General features: G+C 40.1%; 1 pseudogene; it reads left to right on the forward strand.

The window, feature by feature from the left end:
• The window catches only part of LOC117523023, a 109,257-nt pseudogene that overhangs the window by 58,901 nt on the left and 31,571 nt on the right, over nucleotides 1–18,785 (forward strand).

Here is an 18,785-nt window from a genome sequence, read left to right on the forward strand (position 1 = left end):
CAGAGTGGCAGTGAAAGTACAGCCATAATAATAATGATTACATACGTGAAAGTGGTGTCTCTGATGTGTGACTCCTGTGTTCACACACAGACTCATGTTATTGTTCCGCTATGTGATGCTCCACAGAAAAAAAGCAAACATCCCTTCATCACCCTGCGGATCTGGTGGAGAGCTTGTAACTGGTTCACATCACGGCTGTCTTGTTAAACGGGACCAGTCTTCAGAGTCTGTGATCACAGAAGCCGCTTTTTCAGCTAGATTGGTCGGTGTCCTACATGTAGCAGCTTAGCTTAGTGTGGCGTGATGCTGCGGCACAATCAGTAAGCACGGCCAATGCAGAACTTTCAGGAGAGGAAAGATGTTTTCTAAGTTTCTCCTGACCACACGAAACAAAAGGATAATATCCGTGGTTAGATCTGTTTTTTGAAGACCATTTTCGCACTGTGTTTGGCTTACCTTCAGCTATGTCCCAATGGGACTCCTTGAAAAAAAACTCTCACCTTCCTCCTCAGAATTTTATCTTTGGAAAATCTGTCCACCTATAAGCAACACTAGTCATGTGACTACATCCTTGCAAAATACATATTTGAACCATTTTGATGCATTCATGGTCAAAGTCCACAAAAAACACTTATTTCACAGTGTAAAAAATTCTGTTTCCCCCATTCATTTTAGGGGTGTGACCTGAGATGTTGTCACCAAAATTCATATTCCTCACAGCTTTATGTTTCTGAGTGTTTGTCAGTGGCAAGTGAAATCGTGCCAATTTCCCCATGTTGATGACTAAATTTCTCTGGGCATATGGCACAAAAAATAAAATAAAATGCATCAATATTTTCATAATTCTTTATTTAATTAGAATAGTCGGCTCATTTAATTATTAGTGATACGCACTTTAAATCATCATTAAACTTTATTGCAGACTCCAACATCCAAATAGACATACCATCACATAGAAAGCATAAAACAAACACACACATATATATATATATATATATACACACACACATACATAAAAAAGTGCTTGGGCAAATTCAATAAAAGGTATCTAATAAATAGGAGCAGTAAAAGATGCCATTTAAAAAAAGTGCACATACACATTCTATAAAAGGCACAAATACCATTATTTCCACATATGGGATTGGTATCTGACAGAACCGCACCTGGGATTGGTCAACTGCATAGTAAGATTATTCTGGGACCCCTGCAGTCTACATATAGACTTGTACATCAGTCTTCTCAGGGTGGCCTGAAAGGTGTTTAACCCTAAATCACCAAAAAGCTTACTGGCACTACTACCCCTGGGCTTCTTGAGCAGGATTCTGAGACAGTCATCATGCGCAAGCTGAAGTTTGCGCCAGCTCTCCTTCTTATAGCTCACCCAGAGGGGGGAGCTGTGTACATAGGGGTACAGTAAGCTCTAAACAAGTTCACCTTCACTTCGTCAGAGCAGTGGTGGAATTTTCTCACTAACACATTGGCTTGGACATACAGCAATCTTCTCTGTCTGAGCATGTCAGCACCATCCTCCAGCTTATCATTAACAATGTGACCTAGATATTTTACATTGGTACACACAGACAGGGTTTGACCAGACAAATAGAAACCTGGGAAGTTAAGATGTTGATCCTCCTTGGTCCTACATATCATTATCATGCTCTTTTTGGCATTATACTTGATGTCAAACTTGACCCCTTAGTCAGAACATATGTTGAGAAGCTATTGGAACCCTGCACTACTGGGAGATATAATGGCCAAATCATCAGCGTACATAAAGTGATTGATTAAGGCGTTACCCACAATACACCCTGTTCTACAATCTCTCAACTGCCTTGACAGGTCATCCATGTACAGGCTGAATAGGCTTGGGGATAGAAGCCCACCCTGCCGTACCCCTTTGCCAACTCTGAAGGGAAAATAAATGCTAAGACCACACAAGAACAGAACTCACAAGTGGCAAAAGTAAAGAAACAGATAATGTGACATATGATAAGAATAAAACAAACAAGTGATTCAACTAATAATTAATGAAAACACAGACTGGCTGGACAAAACTAGAACGAGACTGAAAAATGGCTAAAGTATATAAAGCAATAAAGCAGGGATTGACATTAAGCTTTTTAGTGTACTTGTCCATAGGACAAGTAACTGTGGCAGTGTACTTGTCCTATAGGAAAAGCTGGTTGTCCAGACAACCCGTGAGTGAGATTCAAATTAAATATTTATCACATATACTTTGCTCTGACTTGTCACAATAAAACCTGTCATACTTCTTTTGTTTGTAAGTACTTTAACTTTAATATTCCAACATAGGAAGTGCAGCTGAAATAGAAAAATCATTACACTTCAACATTTTCTGGGACTGAGATTCAGATTAAATATTTATCACATCTACTTTCCTTCTTTTAGTTTTTAGGCTTTAGTGTTCTGCAGTTTTATTTCAGAAGATGTGGCAACAGAAACAGTTCATGTGTGGTAATACAAGGAGACACTTATTGCCTTAATCCAAATAATAATAATAATAATAATAATAAACTTCACTAAAAGACACAAAACATAAATAATCCATGGCCTGTGGTCTTATAGTTTTTCAAAATGTGGTGATGGACACGTAATGATCCTGACATTTACTTTGTCTTCTATTTCTGTAACTGCAGACTGTATGAAACCAACATATTTCATGTTTTGTGAGGTCAGCGTTATTTATTTATTGTTAATATGTATCCATTCCTACATTTGAGGTCTGTAGCATTTTCCAAGAAAAAAAGGTTGGGACAGGGCAGTTTATTGTTAATGGAAGAATTAGTTAATAATATTTACAGCCAGTTTTCTTGGGAAATGTCAGAGGATGAATACATGAACATTTCCAACTCACTGAATATTTCTTAGACTTCATTTATATCAGTTGTTCAGAAATACAAACAGTGTGGTACTTTATGGTAAATCTGTGTCAGGTAGGCAGTTGTCAAAAACTAAATCTCCATGCTGGAAGAAGACAAGTGAGAGAAGCCACCAAGACACAACTTTGGAAGAATGTTTGCCTTCTGTGGGTGTGAGTGGAGAAACTGGGACTATAACAACATTTAAATTTTATCTTCATTTTACATACAGTCACTACTTTTTTTATTTGTGGTTGTTTCTGTTCCATTTCTGAAATTAAAGAACTGCTATAAGGAAAAGTGTTAACATTTTATTGTTTTTTCAAACTTTGTAGTAGAACAAACACAAAAACCAAACTCATAAAGAAGGAAAAAATGCACAAACGCGCAGGCAAAACTGAACAATGCAGACTGATTTGACTCGTGATTTTTGAAAATAATAAGCGGTAACTTATTTTAAAATCAATGAAACACAGAACTGCAGCCTAATAATTTTGAAAAATAAAAATCAGCAGCTTGTATTTTTATTCACACTGGAGTTCATGTCCTCTTTTTTCTCCTCCTCAATCACGTTTTGTGCTTGAACATAAAACAACTACAGTAGCCCTCTAAAATAAATATCTTTGTAAAATAACAGCCTGTTAAAGTTCAGAGTTCTCAGCTGCTTTATGTGATTTCTGCTTCTGAACATCATTGCAGAGTTTCTCCACATCATTTTTTTTAATCACACGTGTGATTTTTATTCTGTTCATTCATATATTATTGACCAATTTATTTCATCTCATAATTTCAGTATAACTGTCACTGAACACATGCACACGGTGTGAACAGGACATACCGTCAGATCAGTCCAGAGAGTTTGTGTTGTTTTTCACTCTGCTCAGCACGCCCCTCCCCAGCCCACCCTCCCTCCTCACAGCCAGCTGACTCACGCGCACACACACACACACACACACACACACACACACACACACACACACACACACACACACACACACACACACACACACACACACACACACACACACACACACACAGACGGTTGCAGCGATTGGACCCAGTCTTAATTTTAGACGGTTTTAGCAAAGCCGCCCGCTATTTTTTCTGCGTCTTTTTTGAAAATTGACCGCTCAAATGACAGCAGGATGGCTCGCTGCCTAAAACCTTGGTTCTCACTCCCGTCTGCTCCCGTGAATTTTTAATCCCGCACCGTCCCAATCACATAATAAATAGCAAAGTTGACTCCCATCCTATGGGAATCCCATGGGAATCCCGTGACCTGTGGGATTCCCGAAAAAATGTCAGCCTTTGCTACGAACACACACTCCATACATGGTCTCGCGCACATATTGTTATCATGTTTTCCGATTGTCCGCTGCATGGAGAGTGGCGGGAAAAACCGAAGAGACTTTCTCGCGAGGTGCGAGACAAGACGTGATGTAAATAAGAAAACAAAAAGGGGGCGGCCAGCTTTTTTGGTTCAGAGCGATGAAAATAAAGAATTTGAACGTTTTCAACCAAAAAAAATGCCACTTGTCCAGTCGGACAACAATTTAGAGCATATGGCTTGTCCGATCACATTTTACACTTGTCCCGGACAGTCGGGACAAGTGTTAATGTCGATTCCTGTAAAGATAACTAAATGGCAAAACAAACTGTAGGCAACATTGAAGATAAATGAAGAACAGAAAACAAAATCCGAGACTACAGAATACCAGATAATGACATAAATGACTGAACAGCAAATAAATAATAAACAAAACCAGAGACTGAGGTATAATACACAGAAAAGGGATAATCAAAACCAAACTAGGATGAAAATTAACAAGTAACAAAAATTAAACAACTATTAAATCATGACCGGGGCAGACAGTGGAAAACGAAAAGGGGACAAATGATGACTGGAACATAAACAGGGCCAAAACCTGACATAGCCATTATGTAAAACAAATAATGAATGTTTTTTCATTCTTTCAATGGAACAAATATTTAATTTGGTGAAAGTTAGAATGTACTGTTCAACTTGGCTTTGCCTCATTAATGGAACAATCCATCATTGAACTCATAAACATTCATTATTTGTATACTAATGGAGACCTATTAGATTATACATCTTTTGTTTACAAATATAACCTCAATTGTGGTTACTGTGAATTTACAAAGGTTTGTAAAGCGATACCCTTATCATTAATTCAGAATACCTTATGGTAAGCAAATGTTAAAGCTATTTTACCAAAACTACTGACTGATGAATACAACTTGTGTGATAAGAAATGTAATAACAAAGTCATTTGTATGATCTTGAGTTCAAGATTGTACCATGACTACCAAAGTAGTCAATGGAGTAAGTCAAAATAACAAATAACAAAATAACAACGCTTTACTGTTGTGAATGTGCACAACGAATACAACCAATCACGGAAATGAACAACAGTCAATTCACAAAAGTGTCGTGTGGGCAGGCTCGAAGATAGGAGACGCCTCTCCAAGGTAAGACCGGAACCACACGGCTTCCTCCGCCACAGGACCCCGGGAATACTGGAGCCGCCAAGTCCCGAACTCCCAGGTGGCCACTGCCTCCGTGTGTCGGACCTGGTACTGCTGGCGAGGAACAAAGGACAGTTAGATGGGGGCGCGTTTGCACCCAGGACTCCGAACAGCAGGGAAGTTACCTCCACCTCTCGTTGGAACAGTAATCCACAAACTAGCACAATCCAAAAAGATACACTCCGTTAGCTTCGATACGTTACCTCTCCGGTAGAAACGATATCTCGGCAATGAGGTGGAGGTGCCGTCCTGCTGATATACCCCACTGATGATTGCCGTCAGCTGTCTCAGGTGATGGGTGACAGCTGTCACCGTAGCTGCTCCCGTGAGGCGGCGGCGCCCTCTGGTGCCTGGAGCCCGCACTCCAGGCAGGGCGCCCTCTGGTGGTGGTGGGCCAGCAGTACCTCCTCTTCAGCGGCCCACACAACAAAGATTCCCATTTTCCCTAAAGTGAAGGAAACTCACTTCAAAATAATCAAAATCAAATCAATTTTATTTATATAGCGCCAAATCACAACAAACAGTTGCCCCAAGGCGCTTTATATTGTAAGGCAAAAGCCATACAATAATTACAGAAAAACCCCAACGGTCAAAACGACCCCCTGTGAGCAAGCACTTGGCGACAGTGGGAAGGAAATACTCCCTTTTAACAGGAAGAAACCTCCAGCAGAACCAGGCTCAGGGAGGGGCAGTCTTCTGCTGGGACTGGTTGGGGCTGAGGGGAGAGAATCAGGAAAAAGACATGCTGTGGAAGAGAGCAGAGATCAATCACTAATGATTAAATGCAGAGTGGTGCATACAGAGCAAAAAGAGAAAGAAACTCAGTGCATCATGGGAACCCCCCCCAGCAGTCTAAGTCTATAGCAGCATATCTAAGGGATGGTTCAGGGTCACCTGATCCAACCCTAACTATAAGCTTTAGCAAAAAGGAAAGTTTTAAGCCTAATCTCAAAAGTAGAAAGGGTGTCTGTCTCCCTGATCTGAATTGGGAGCTGGTTCCACAGGAGAGGAGCCTGAAAGCTGAAGGCTCTGCCTCCCATTCTACTCTTACAAACCCTAGGAACTACAAGTAAGCCTGCAGTCTGAGAGCGAAGCGCTCTATTGGGGTGATATGGTACTATGAGGTCCCTAAGATAAGATGGGACCTGCTTACTCAAAACCTTATAAGTAAGAAGAAGAATTTTAAATTCTATTCTAGAATTAACAGGAAGCCAGTGAAGACAGGCCAGTATGGGTGAAATATGCTCTCTCCTTCTAGTCCCCGTCAGTACTCTAGCTGCAGCATTTTGAATTAACTGAAGGCTTTTCAGGGAACTTTTAGAACAACCTGATAATAATGAATTACAATAGTCCAGCCTAGAGGAAATAAATGCATGAATTAGTTTTTCAGCATCACTCTGAGACAAGACCTTTCTAATTTTAGAGATACTGCACAAATGAAAAAAGCAGTCCTACATATTTGCTTAATATGCGCATTGAAGGACATATCCTGATCAAAATGACTCCAAGATTTCTCACAGTACTACTAGAGGTCAGGGTAATGCCATCCAGAGTAAGGATCTGGTTAGACACCATGTTTCTAAGATTTGTGGGGCCAAGTACAATAACTTCAGTTTTATCTGAATTTAAAAGCAGGAAATTAGAGGTCATCCATGTCTTTATGTCTGTAAGACATTCCTGCAGTTTAACTAATTGGTGTGTGTCCTCTGGCTTCATGGATAGATAAAGCTGGGTATAATCTGCGTAACAATGAAAATTTAAGCAATGCTTTCTAATAATACTGAGAAGAGAAGCATGTATAAAGTGAATAAAATTGGTCCTAGCACAGAACCTTGTGGAACTCCATAATTAACCTTAGTCTGTGAAGAAGACTCCCCATTTACATGAACAAATTGTAATCTATTAGATAAATATGATTCAAACCACCGCAGCGCAGTGCCTTTAATACCTATGGCATGCTCTAATCTCTGTAATAAAATTTTATGGTCAACAGTATCAAAAGCAGCACTGAGGTCTAACAGAACAAGCACAGAGATGAGTCCACTGTCTGAGGCCATAAGAAGATCATTTGTAACCTTCACTAATGCTGTTTCTGTACTATGATGAATTCTAAACCCTGACTGAAACTCTTCAAATAGACCATTCCTCTGCAGATGATCAGTTAGCTGTTTTACAACTACCCTTTCAAGAATTTTTGAGAGAAAAGGAAGGTTGGAGATTGGCCTATAATTAGCTAAGATAGCTGGGTCAGGTGATGGCTTTTTAAGTAATGGTTTAATTACTGCCACCTTAAAAGCCTGTGGTACATAGCCAACTAATAAAGATAGATTGATCATATTTAAGATTGAAGCATTAATTAATGGTAGGGCTTCCTTGAGCAGCCTGGTAGGAATGGGGTCTAATAGACATGTTGATGGTTTGGAGGAAGTAACTAATGAAAATAACTCAGACAGAACAATCGGAGAGAAAGAGTCTTACCAAATACCAGCATTACTGAAAGCAGCCAAATTCATTAATTCATCAGAGTTATCCAACTGCTGCCTTTCTTCAAAAAACAAAAAAAAAAGGTTCAATTTTGACATGAACCCTTGTGTTTTCTGTGGCAAGTCTGAAGAGACCATTGAGCACATGTTTGTCTTCTGTCCTGTGTCTCAAAGATTATGGGTCAACTTTAAGGGCCCCTTCACACACAGTGTGAAGTTTGGACGAAGTGCACACTTAGTGCGCATGAAGCAGGAATTGTGTGCAAACCGTGTAATGTCATCCCTGCCACCAACGCCTCGTACACCTGTTGCTATAACTATTTGCGCACACAAGTGCCTGAAAGATAAAATGTGCGCTGTACGAACCTATCGCACCCTCTCACGGCAGGTGCCAGCCAAATTCCATGTGACACGCACGAACATCTAACACCGCTCGCATGGCACTTAGAAAATGTGTGGCCAGTTGCACTGTTGGCACGACAACAGACTGCAGACAGTCACTTTTGTACTCGCAGAGAAATTTGTCTAAGTACAACATGAGTGTGGCTTTGGTGTGTGCGCTGAGATGACGTGTCCTCCCACTGAAGCAGCTGTGGAAATCTGTGTATCTTGACATTTCAACTGGACACCACCTACTGTGTTTGGACGGAGATGGACAAATAACTGCCCACTGTGACACGCTTGTGTCTCTTTGCTTTTATCAAGTGGACATAAATAAAAACATATATCACTGTGGCGACGTGTTGCAGCCAGCGAGCGCGCCCACAGCGCGCACATGGACAGGCTGCTCCCAGGTTAAAATGGACCATCAGATCAGAACATACAGCAGGCGATCTCACTGTCATGTCACCGACGTGAGCTCTGTTCCACATTACACGGTGTCCTGCGACACGTTGTCCACAAGACACGCGCGTGCAGCCGGTTGGAGATGCGCCAGCAGATGTGGACATGAATGAGATGAGTAAACTTCTTATTCATGTCATTTCATGACTGTATGTCTGTGACCATTGGTCATTTACAGAGGAACAGAACGGATCATATTTGTATTGCTCGCTTGATAAATGCTGTGTTTTTACATGGTGTGTGATTTTTTTTTTTTTTGTAATACTTCCTGATATGAGGCAGATTACTGCAACTTTCAAATAAAAGCTCCGTAGCTCAGTGGTAAAGTTGCTGACTGCCAATCAGAGTTTTTGAAAGGCGCGAGTTCATGTCCAGTGGGTGGTGTTTCTTTTTCCCTTCTTTTTTTTATTATTCCACATAAGCGGCGCCTTGCGGCCCCACAGGTACCATCTCGTTTTTATTTTTTATTTATTCCACATAAGTGGCACGATGTGGTTCCACACGTACCAGCTGGTTTTATTTTTTATTTCTTCCACATAAGTGGAACCATGTGCTGCAGCTTGCACTGTTCCTGCTTGAAAGACCCCACGTGTATATGAACTCTCGCACCGGGTTTGTGCACGCCTGCCCGTCGGCGCGATGTTTCGTGGTGCACTAATTTTGAACTGTTTCGCGCTGTTTTGCCATAATCGACCTGACATCGACCAAACCTCATAATATATGTGAACGGGACCTAAAAGTTGGTTGTTGCTAAAAATTAATAATATTCCTCCTTTCGATACTAATAGTATTCTCTTTTTTATTGATAATTTAAACCCCTTAATCTCAGGCATGGTAAATGTTATTTTAGTTTAGTGTAGTAGTAGGTGGAGACAAAGAAAACCCTCCTTTGTTTCATAAATGAGTTAATCTTTTTTTACCTATCTCTAAAAAATTAAAACTGGCAAGACTGCTAGTAAGATCAGTGATGACATGGCAAATTCTTTATTTTGATTTCTGGCTTGTGTTGTATGTTTCTGTGTTTGTGCCAGTTGCTGTTTGTTTACATTTGCATAATCTTTACCTTTGGAAAGTTTTTTTATCCCTCCTAGCTTTGATCTGTTTTTTATTTAATCTGTTCTTCGTTATGTTGTTTTTGCTGTTGTATTTAATCCTTTTTTGTTTAAACTTTTTTTTGTTAAAACGTTTTGTTTATGTCATTAAAAAAGAACCACACACATACCGCACATCCACGAAGAAAATGTCTGTATGCAATTCCATTGCTTCCAGTCCCTCAGTAAAGATTAGCGTGAGAATTCCCCAAGTGATAATCGAAAATCGGCCCATTTGTAGCCGCCAATGGTGCATTATAATCAAACACGAAGTGTGAATTTTCCCCTGTGTTCCTGGATGAATGAAATTCCTCCAGGGAGAAGCACGGCACACCCAGACTGACATGCACCCTGTCGGGAGCAGGTACTAATCGGCATAACCGGAACAGTTGGCAGAACCGGAATGATACAGTTGATGGAATGATTAACACAACAGCACCTTACTATGCCCCCTACCTCCCAAGCTCCGTGTATTGATAACCAATCTCAAGATATTGATAACCAGTCTCAAGATAATGTAATAAAATGTTATCATACAAAGCAGAAAGTCGTCCCACCATGTTCAAAGCACAAACTTCTGCTTTCAAATGGCCGGAATAGCAAATCGCCATATTGGAAAATTTACCCTCACTAACAGTAGATGGCACCACACAAGTTCCCGTTCTGCCATTATGTTGCTGTGCTGTTAAGAGTTTGGGGCTTCTAATGCCGACTTAAGCTTTATATAGTGGCTAAATAACTTGATTATTTTAATGGTGAAACTTGATCATCTCATCAGTACTTGTTTTGGGTCTTATGTAAGCAAAAACGACCCATTCCGCCAATTGTCATCCATTCCACCAATTACCAGTTGTTCCGGTTCCATTCCATCTATAGGTCCATGCGATTAGTAGCTCCCCTGTGGGGTGCATGTCAGTCCCTCTGTAAAGATGCTACTGGGGGATTGGAAGCAGTGGAATTGCATTTAAAGACGTTTTCTTTGTGGATGTGCAGTATGAGGTTCTAAGCGAAGCAGTGGTCAGTGTGTCACATTTCCTGATCTCATAAGATCTCGTAATTATGAGATCAGGAAAGGTGCTGCAGTTCTGCAGATCTTTTTTTCTCATAATTATGACACAAAGTGTCTAATTCTTTTTTTATCCAGTGAATGCAATGCGCTTCCATAACTACTGGCGCTAGCCGTGAAGGAGAGTGACAAGTGAAAAAACTACGCTGAACTACAAGATGGATATACTGTGTTTTTTTTAAATCAAGGACCATAGAGGTCCTCGAAGAGAGTGAAAGTGAATTTCATTGTCATGGATACTCCATGTTGGGTATGAGTTGTTTGTCCTGCTGGTAACAATAATAAACAGTCTCGATGGAATGTTTTGCCTATACTTGCATTTGGTGCATAAAGGAGGTGTATTTCTGTGAGGGCTCTCAGTTGTCCAGGTGGTTTCCATAGTAGAGAAGCTTGAGTCTTCGACTGGACTGGGTTGCTTGATGCAAGGACGTTTTGCTTCAAATCGCAGAAGCTTCCTCAGCTAAAATTCTTGCTCTGGTAGTTTGACTTCGCTCTTGACTCTTGTAGAGAAGAATGAACCCAGTCCAGTTGAAGATTCAAGCTTCTCTACAAAGGAGGTGTATGAAGTTTTTAAATCCTATTCAGTAGCCCAGTATTAGAGGTGCACTTAAACTACACTCACATGCATTTATGCTGCGCTGCGCTTTGTTCATGTAAGTCAGACATGAGAAGATTGCTCTTTCCTCCTCAAACTATGTCATAATTACATAGTCAACAGGATAAATTTTTAAATGTCCCACAGGAGAAACCCCCGATTAATAGGACGTTACACTTCTGGCCTAAAAAGAAAAAGCGTCAATCTCAGAGCAATGCAAGGCCGCTCCACACATCTGTCTGGCACCGGGATTGATTATAGGGGGTTTTTTAATCGTTTATTATTATTTATTTATTTATTTTGCTACACTACAAATTCTATTGAGTCCCAATATGTGTCTTTGAAGCTTATTAAAATAATGTCTGTCATTTCCAACATTATTTTCAACATCTTGAACATATTGCTTTAAATTTTCTATAAAATTGTTCTATCCTCTGCAGCTTTCGCATTGGAGGGTTCTGGCCTGAGCTTTGCAGACCTTTTCCGTCTGGTGGCTTTCTGCTGCATCAGCAGGTGAGTTCATTTCAGAGAAGTCAGGGTGGAGGAAAAAAGTGGTTTCTTTGGTTTATAATGCATACATGCATGTTTCATGTTAGCCAAAAATACCTTTACACTCAAACCATGTCACTCCATTGCTATAACACATATATGTTAATATTGATGGTAGGCTTATTTTAGTTATTTTACTTTTAGTAGGCTTATTTTATTTTTTTACCAAATGTCCTTTGGGCCCAAACTAAACAGACTCTGTACATGGGCAGGCCCAGTAGGGAGAATGATTACCACAACAGCAGTCACTTAATTTACATAATAATCAATTCACAGGGTCAGTGAGTGCAAAATCTTATCTTGGCTCATAGAGACCGTGGGATCTATCATACACTTGATTGTAAGCAGTGCTTATCACAGTGCAAGTGTTCTTGCTAATTTCTACCTGAAGCAATTTTTGGACTTAACAATTCCACTTGCATTCCAGTGGGTATGATGGTCTAAAATTCAGATCTGGACTGGCACCAAGCTGGAGTGTCATATCTTCTGACGTCTGACATTAGAAAATGTTGGTTTGCAACTTAGACCACCAAAAACATGGTCTAAATGCCAATGTTATATAAAGAGGGCAACATTTGAAGCACCTGACATAAGCAGTTTCACAGGACACGCACACTCTGCTTGCCTGCACATATTACCACCTGTAGAGGTGTAATATTGACAGGGGTGGTGGCCAAGTGGTTAGTACACTTGGTTTCAGTGTGGAAAATTGTCTGGAATGTGCGTAAGATTGTCTAAACGGTGAGCAGAGATGGTACTACTCTCTACTGCACTGGAAGGTGTATTTGAAGATTACAGTTGTATGCAAAAGTTTGGGCACCCCTGATAATTTTCATGATTTTCCTTTATAAATCATTGGTTGTCTGGATCAGAAATTTCAGTTATATATATCATATAGCAGACGAACCCACTGATATTTGAGAAGTGAAATGAAGTTTCTAGTATTTACAGAAAGTGTGCAATAATTATTGAAACAAAATTAGGCAGGTGCATAACTTTGGGCACCCTTGTGATTTTATTGATTTGAATACATTTAGCACTAATTATTGGAACACAAAATTGGTTTGGTAAGCTCATTAACCCTTGACCTCCTTAAACAGGTGAATCCAATCATGAGAAAGGCCATTTAAGGTGGCCATTTGCAAATGTTTCCCCTCCTTGTATCTCTTCTAATGAGTGGCAACATGGGAGCATCTAAACTACTCTCAAATGACCTGAAAACAAAGATTGTTCAACATCATGGTTTAGGGAAAGGATACAAAAAGCTATCTCAGAGATTTCAGCTGTCAGTTTCCACTGTGAGGAACATAGTGAGGAAATAGAAGACCACAGGCACAGTACTAGTTAAGGCCCGAAGTGACAGGCCAAGAAAAATCTCAGATAAGCTGAAGCGAAGGATGGTGAGAACATTCATAGTCAACCCACAGACCTGCTCCAAAGACCTACAACATGATCTTGCTGCAGATAGCGTCGCTATGCATCGTTCAACTATACAGCGCACTTTGCACAAAGAGATGCTGTATGATGCTGTAATGCAGAGGAAGCCTTTTCTGCATACACACCACAAACAGAGTCGCCTGAGGTATGGTAAAGCATATTTGGACAAGCCAGCTTCATTTTGGAATAAGGCATTGTGGATTGATGAAACTAAAATTGAGTTATTTGGACATAACAAGTGGCGGTATGCATGGCTGAAAAAGAACACAGCATTCCAAGAATATTATTGAAAATCTGTGGTGTGATTTTAAGCGGGCTGTCCATGCTCGGAAACCAACAAACTTGAGATGTTTTGTAAAGAAGAATGGTCCAAAATACCTTCAACCAGACTCTCGTTGGAAGTTATAGGAAGCGTTAAGAGGCCGCTATTTCTGCAAAGGGAGGATCTACTAAATATTGATGTATTTTTTTCTGTTAGGGTGCCCAAATTTATGCACCTGCCTAATTTTGTTTGAATAATTGTTGCAGACTTTCTGTAAATACTAGAAACTTCATTTCACTACGCAAATATCACTGTGTTTGTCTGCTATATGATATATTCAACTGAAATTTCTGATCCAGACAACCATTGATTTATAAAGGAAAATCATGAAAATTATTAGGGGTGCCCAAACTTTTGCATATAACTGTATGTCACTCTGTCTTTGGACATACTTTGGGTTAAGTTTCAATGACTGCTAACAGCCGGCAAAGACTGCAAGCTGGGATTCTTATCTTTTTGGGCATGTAAGTTCAGCAGGTCAGTTATGAGCTTGGACAGTGTCTGGGGTGGTATATATATCTTTCCTAGTTTTCTTTTCTAGTATCTATGTCCTCTGTTTAGGAAGAGGGTCATGCCCTGTGTGCCTGCACCCTTGTAACACATCAGGGCCCCTAAGAGTGGTGCAGGACTGCTGAAGGACAAATCTGTCAAAAGGTGGTCTTTGGACCAAATAAATAAATAAATAAATAAATAAATAAATAAATTATGGAGGCTATTTAACTGGTGTACTAACATTTTAAGACGGGATTTACTGGAAATGATAGAATTGATCCCAAAGGCCTCTTGTATTTTTCATGTGGCTTGCACAAATAAGTACCACTTAAATGTCATCAGTCACAGTAATATCAGTCATGCTATATTTACTAGAAAAATAAAAAATATTTTTCTGAAATTTTTATAGTGTTTTATTCATGAGATGTCTTGAAAGTGTGTTGAATACACATTTTTCTTGCAGTTGTGTGAACATAATTTTGGATCAGAATTGATCAGATTTTGTAATGTCAGTTACACTCTGAACTTCTACAACAGCACAAAAATGCACAAAGTTAAAGGTTAAGTGAGAATATTGCCATGTTAAGCAAGGGCCAAGTGTAGCTAGCCATGAAATTTAAAAGGGACTTTTTTTTTTACAGTTCTTTTCAAAATTCACATTTTCTATTAATAATTATCACGCTAAACAAATTCGCTAAAAATAAATAAATGTAAACGTGTGGGGTCATGTGTTTACAGCCACCTCTTTCACTTCCTGCATGGAAAGAATTAAACGTTTTTTTTTGTTTTTTTTTTTTGTCTTGGTGAACATTGGGATTTATTTTCATTGCGTGAGGCGTCGACTGATGGCTGTTATAACCACTGACGTAATGTTAATGAATGAGGTGCTGTGATTCTTAAGTTAATTTTCTTGTTGTGGAACAACACACTGGTGTTCCCTGGTTCAGGCTGAAAACACAGAGGGACTTCTTTTAAAATGCTACGTTTCTTCAGTTCCCAACAAGGACCTGTTTTCAGATGTCGTCCAAAATCAGGATGCTTATGTGGATAAGTTTTCATCAGGCTGTGATGATGAAACCAACTGAAATGAACAGGTTAGATAGGACTCGGCAGATAAGGCTCCTGTTGGCTGTGGCTCACTCCATGTTTACACACTGATTGAAGTCAAATAACATTGGGACTTGTTATTCCTCTCGGTTCTTTTTGTAGATACTGCCCTTTACAAAGAACAAAATCGTTATATTCCTCAGTTTGAATTTATTGAAAGTCACGCTGAAAACCAGGCCCAGGTCCCCAGAGACGCAGTCCACACACAAACTCCATTTTCTGAAGGACCTCAAACATGGCCAACATATGGCTTTCATACAAGACAATATAAGCGGTACAGTGGGTGGGTTTTAGTCTCACAATCCTAATCTTACTGGCTCCCCACAGACAGGGGGAGCCCTCCCTTTATCTGAAACTTGCGCATGCATGATGGAAGTGAAACTTAACTCTTATGTTGAAACCTTGAACCAGTAAGAACCAGGTTCTAGACACTTCTAAACAGATAACAAAAGCAAATACTTGATAACTAACATAAAATAAGGAATTAGTACAGATATTATCTAACAGACTGCAGTGTCTTTCAACAAGTTTTTTTGACTTTGAACCCATTCTCAGCGGGATAAGTGAGGAATTGTGGGTCGCTGTCACGCTAGTGGTTATGTCTATAAGGGAGTGAGTCAGACTCTATTTTTAGACAAGTGTATAAGCAGCCGGCCATCACAGACACAGACACTGTTTGTGACAATGCTGCTGACCACACCTGAACTTTGTGAAATATTTGTCAGTCCGTCTTATTGACATTCTTTCTCTCTTGCACATAGAATTCAGTATGGATATATTAAGGCCGAGCCTTAAGCCATATAGCATCACAAGAAAGATTACAATTCCCATGGAAGGGGGAGTGCAGCCAGTTCGCTCTGTGTCAGCCCGATCCTGTCAGATCTCAGAAGCTAACCAGAGTGGGTCCTGGTTTGTAATGGGATTGGAGATCACTTTGGAAGACCAGGGGCTGTGTGGATTTCTCCACGTAAAACTGGAGTTTCATCATGTTGGGCATCCAGCATAAAACTTTTGCCAAATCTCAATGCGGATCTGTACTGAATCTACTGTGGCAATGCTGAACAAATTGGAGCAACAATCCATAGAAGGGGAAACAGCAGTTGATTTTCTGAGCACACACACTCAGGCCAAACTAATCTCTTTTCTATTGCAGTGACTCACACGTGCAGGAATAAGTTTTAAATCCTGTTCTCTCTTGTTTACTTTTCCCATTGACATTATATCCGCTCCCCCTCATATTTAACTATTTGTTTTTTTAGGGACGTGTTGCCTTTCACTCTGAAGCTCCCGGAAGCCATTGCTTCAGCCAAAACACCTGCAGATCTTGGGGAAGTTGCTCAACAAGGAGCAGGTTTGTTTCTCTCATGTATGTTTGGTGCAGCAGCATAAGTTTGGTGATGTTTGTGAACTGATGGCCAAAGCAGATTGTTGGCCCACTGAGTCTGATATGCTTGAGATTTCTTCATATAATAATAATAATAATAAAAACGCTTCTTTTTGTAATAATCACTGCCACCTGAGTGCTTGCTCATTTGGTGAGTAAGGTTGCTCGTGTGTACTGCCTCACGATGACTTGTGTTAGGATTTGGCACAGTACGAGTATAAATTAATTTAACTGATAGAATATTACACTTAGATATTCCAATTATGGCAATCTTAAGGATTTCATTGTAGCAAAGAATAACACAAAATTCAATAAATAAAACAACCCTGCTTAATTCTCAAAAGATTTTGATTGATGACCACGATTTGAGATAATATAGTTGGATGATGGTTCCAGAAGTTTACAGAATTGAATGTGTGAGGTATATGTTATTTTGTCCTGAACGCAGTGCTCTTGTTTCTAGTGTGGAAGGTTCCTGGTTCCAACCCATCCCTGCCCATTCTCCATGTAATATGGAGTTGGGTCAGAAAGGGCATCTAGCATAAAACCTATGCCAAATCAATATGCAGATCCACCTCAGATCTGCTGTGGTGACCCAGAGTAAAAAAAGAGCAGCCATTGCTGAATTATGTTAATTCGTCCTGAAGTTATTTTCTAGCACAGAGATAGTATACTTCATGCAGTCTTTTAGTGATTAAGAAAACAAGATTTATTTATTTATTTATTGTCATTATGCATCTGTTGTGCATAAAAATGTATTCCTTTTTGGTTCTTGGAGTAAGACACTCGTAAAGTGCATTTCAAGCACATAGTAAGTAAGTAAGTAAGTAAGGTTTATTTATATAGCACCTTTCAAGATAGAAATCACAAAGTGCTTCACATAAGAACAGAGAAATTAAAAACAGCAGAGACATAAAACCATAAAAACTAGGTAAAAGCCAGCCTATACAAAAGGGTCTTTAGCTTCACTTTAAATGTTTCAACAGAGTCCACGGAGCGTAGGTCCAAAGGCAATGCATTCCACATTTTAGGTGCGACCACCTCGAAAGCACAGTCTCCCCTGGTCTTCAGTCTTGTCCTAGGCACAACCAATAGGCCCAGGTCCGAAGACCTCAGAGACCTACTTGTCACATATGGATGTAATAGCTCGGTGATATAAGATGGCATTTGACCATGCAGAGCTCTAAAAGTCAGTACTAGAATTTTAAATTGGAGTCTGAAATGGATGGGGAGCCAGTGCAAGGAGGAGAGGATTGGGGTTATATGTGACCTCTTTGATGACCTCCTCAGCAGCCTCGCAGCCGCATTCTGAACCGTTTGTAAGCGGTCCAAAGAGGACTTGCTAAGGCTAAAAAATAAAGAGTTACAGTAATCCAAACGTGATGACACAAATGCATGAATGATCATCTCCATCTCCGCCCGAGACACAATGCTGCGCAGATGGGCAATATTGCGCAAATGGAAAAAACAAGAATGTGCCAGGCGGGTAACATACGCGTCAAAATTGAGGGAGTGATCGAACGTAACACCCAAGTTCCTCACTGCTGAACGAACAGAAGGGGCCAGAGAACCAAGATTCTCAACCACAGTGGGAACAAACTCGTCAGGGGCACAAACAAGGACCTCAGTCTTTGTTATATTTAAAGACAAATAGTTGGCCGCCATCCAGTCACCAATAACCTCAACACAGTTCTGAAGAGCAGATAACCCTAGAGACCGTTTGAGGAGTGAATGAGATGTACAGCTGGATGTCATCCGCATAACAGTGGTAGGAGACATCTTTAAAACTACTCAAGACATGACCAAGTGGGAGCAAATATAGAGCAAACAATATAGGTCCCAGAACAGAACCCTGAGGCACACCACAGGATAGCATGGCAGAGGAGGACATAAATTTACCAGCAGCAACAGCGAAAGTCCTGTGTGAAAGATAAGACAAAAACCAGTCCAGAGCAGACCCAGAAATGCCCACCCAAGTCCTTAGTCTCTC

The sequence above is a fragment of the Thalassophryne amazonica genome, chromosome 13, assembly GCF_902500255.1.
Source record: "Thalassophryne amazonica chromosome 13, fThaAma1.1, whole genome shotgun sequence".
In the NCBI taxonomy this organism is placed as follows: Eukaryota; Metazoa; Chordata; class Actinopteri; order Batrachoidiformes; family Batrachoididae; genus Thalassophryne; species Thalassophryne amazonica.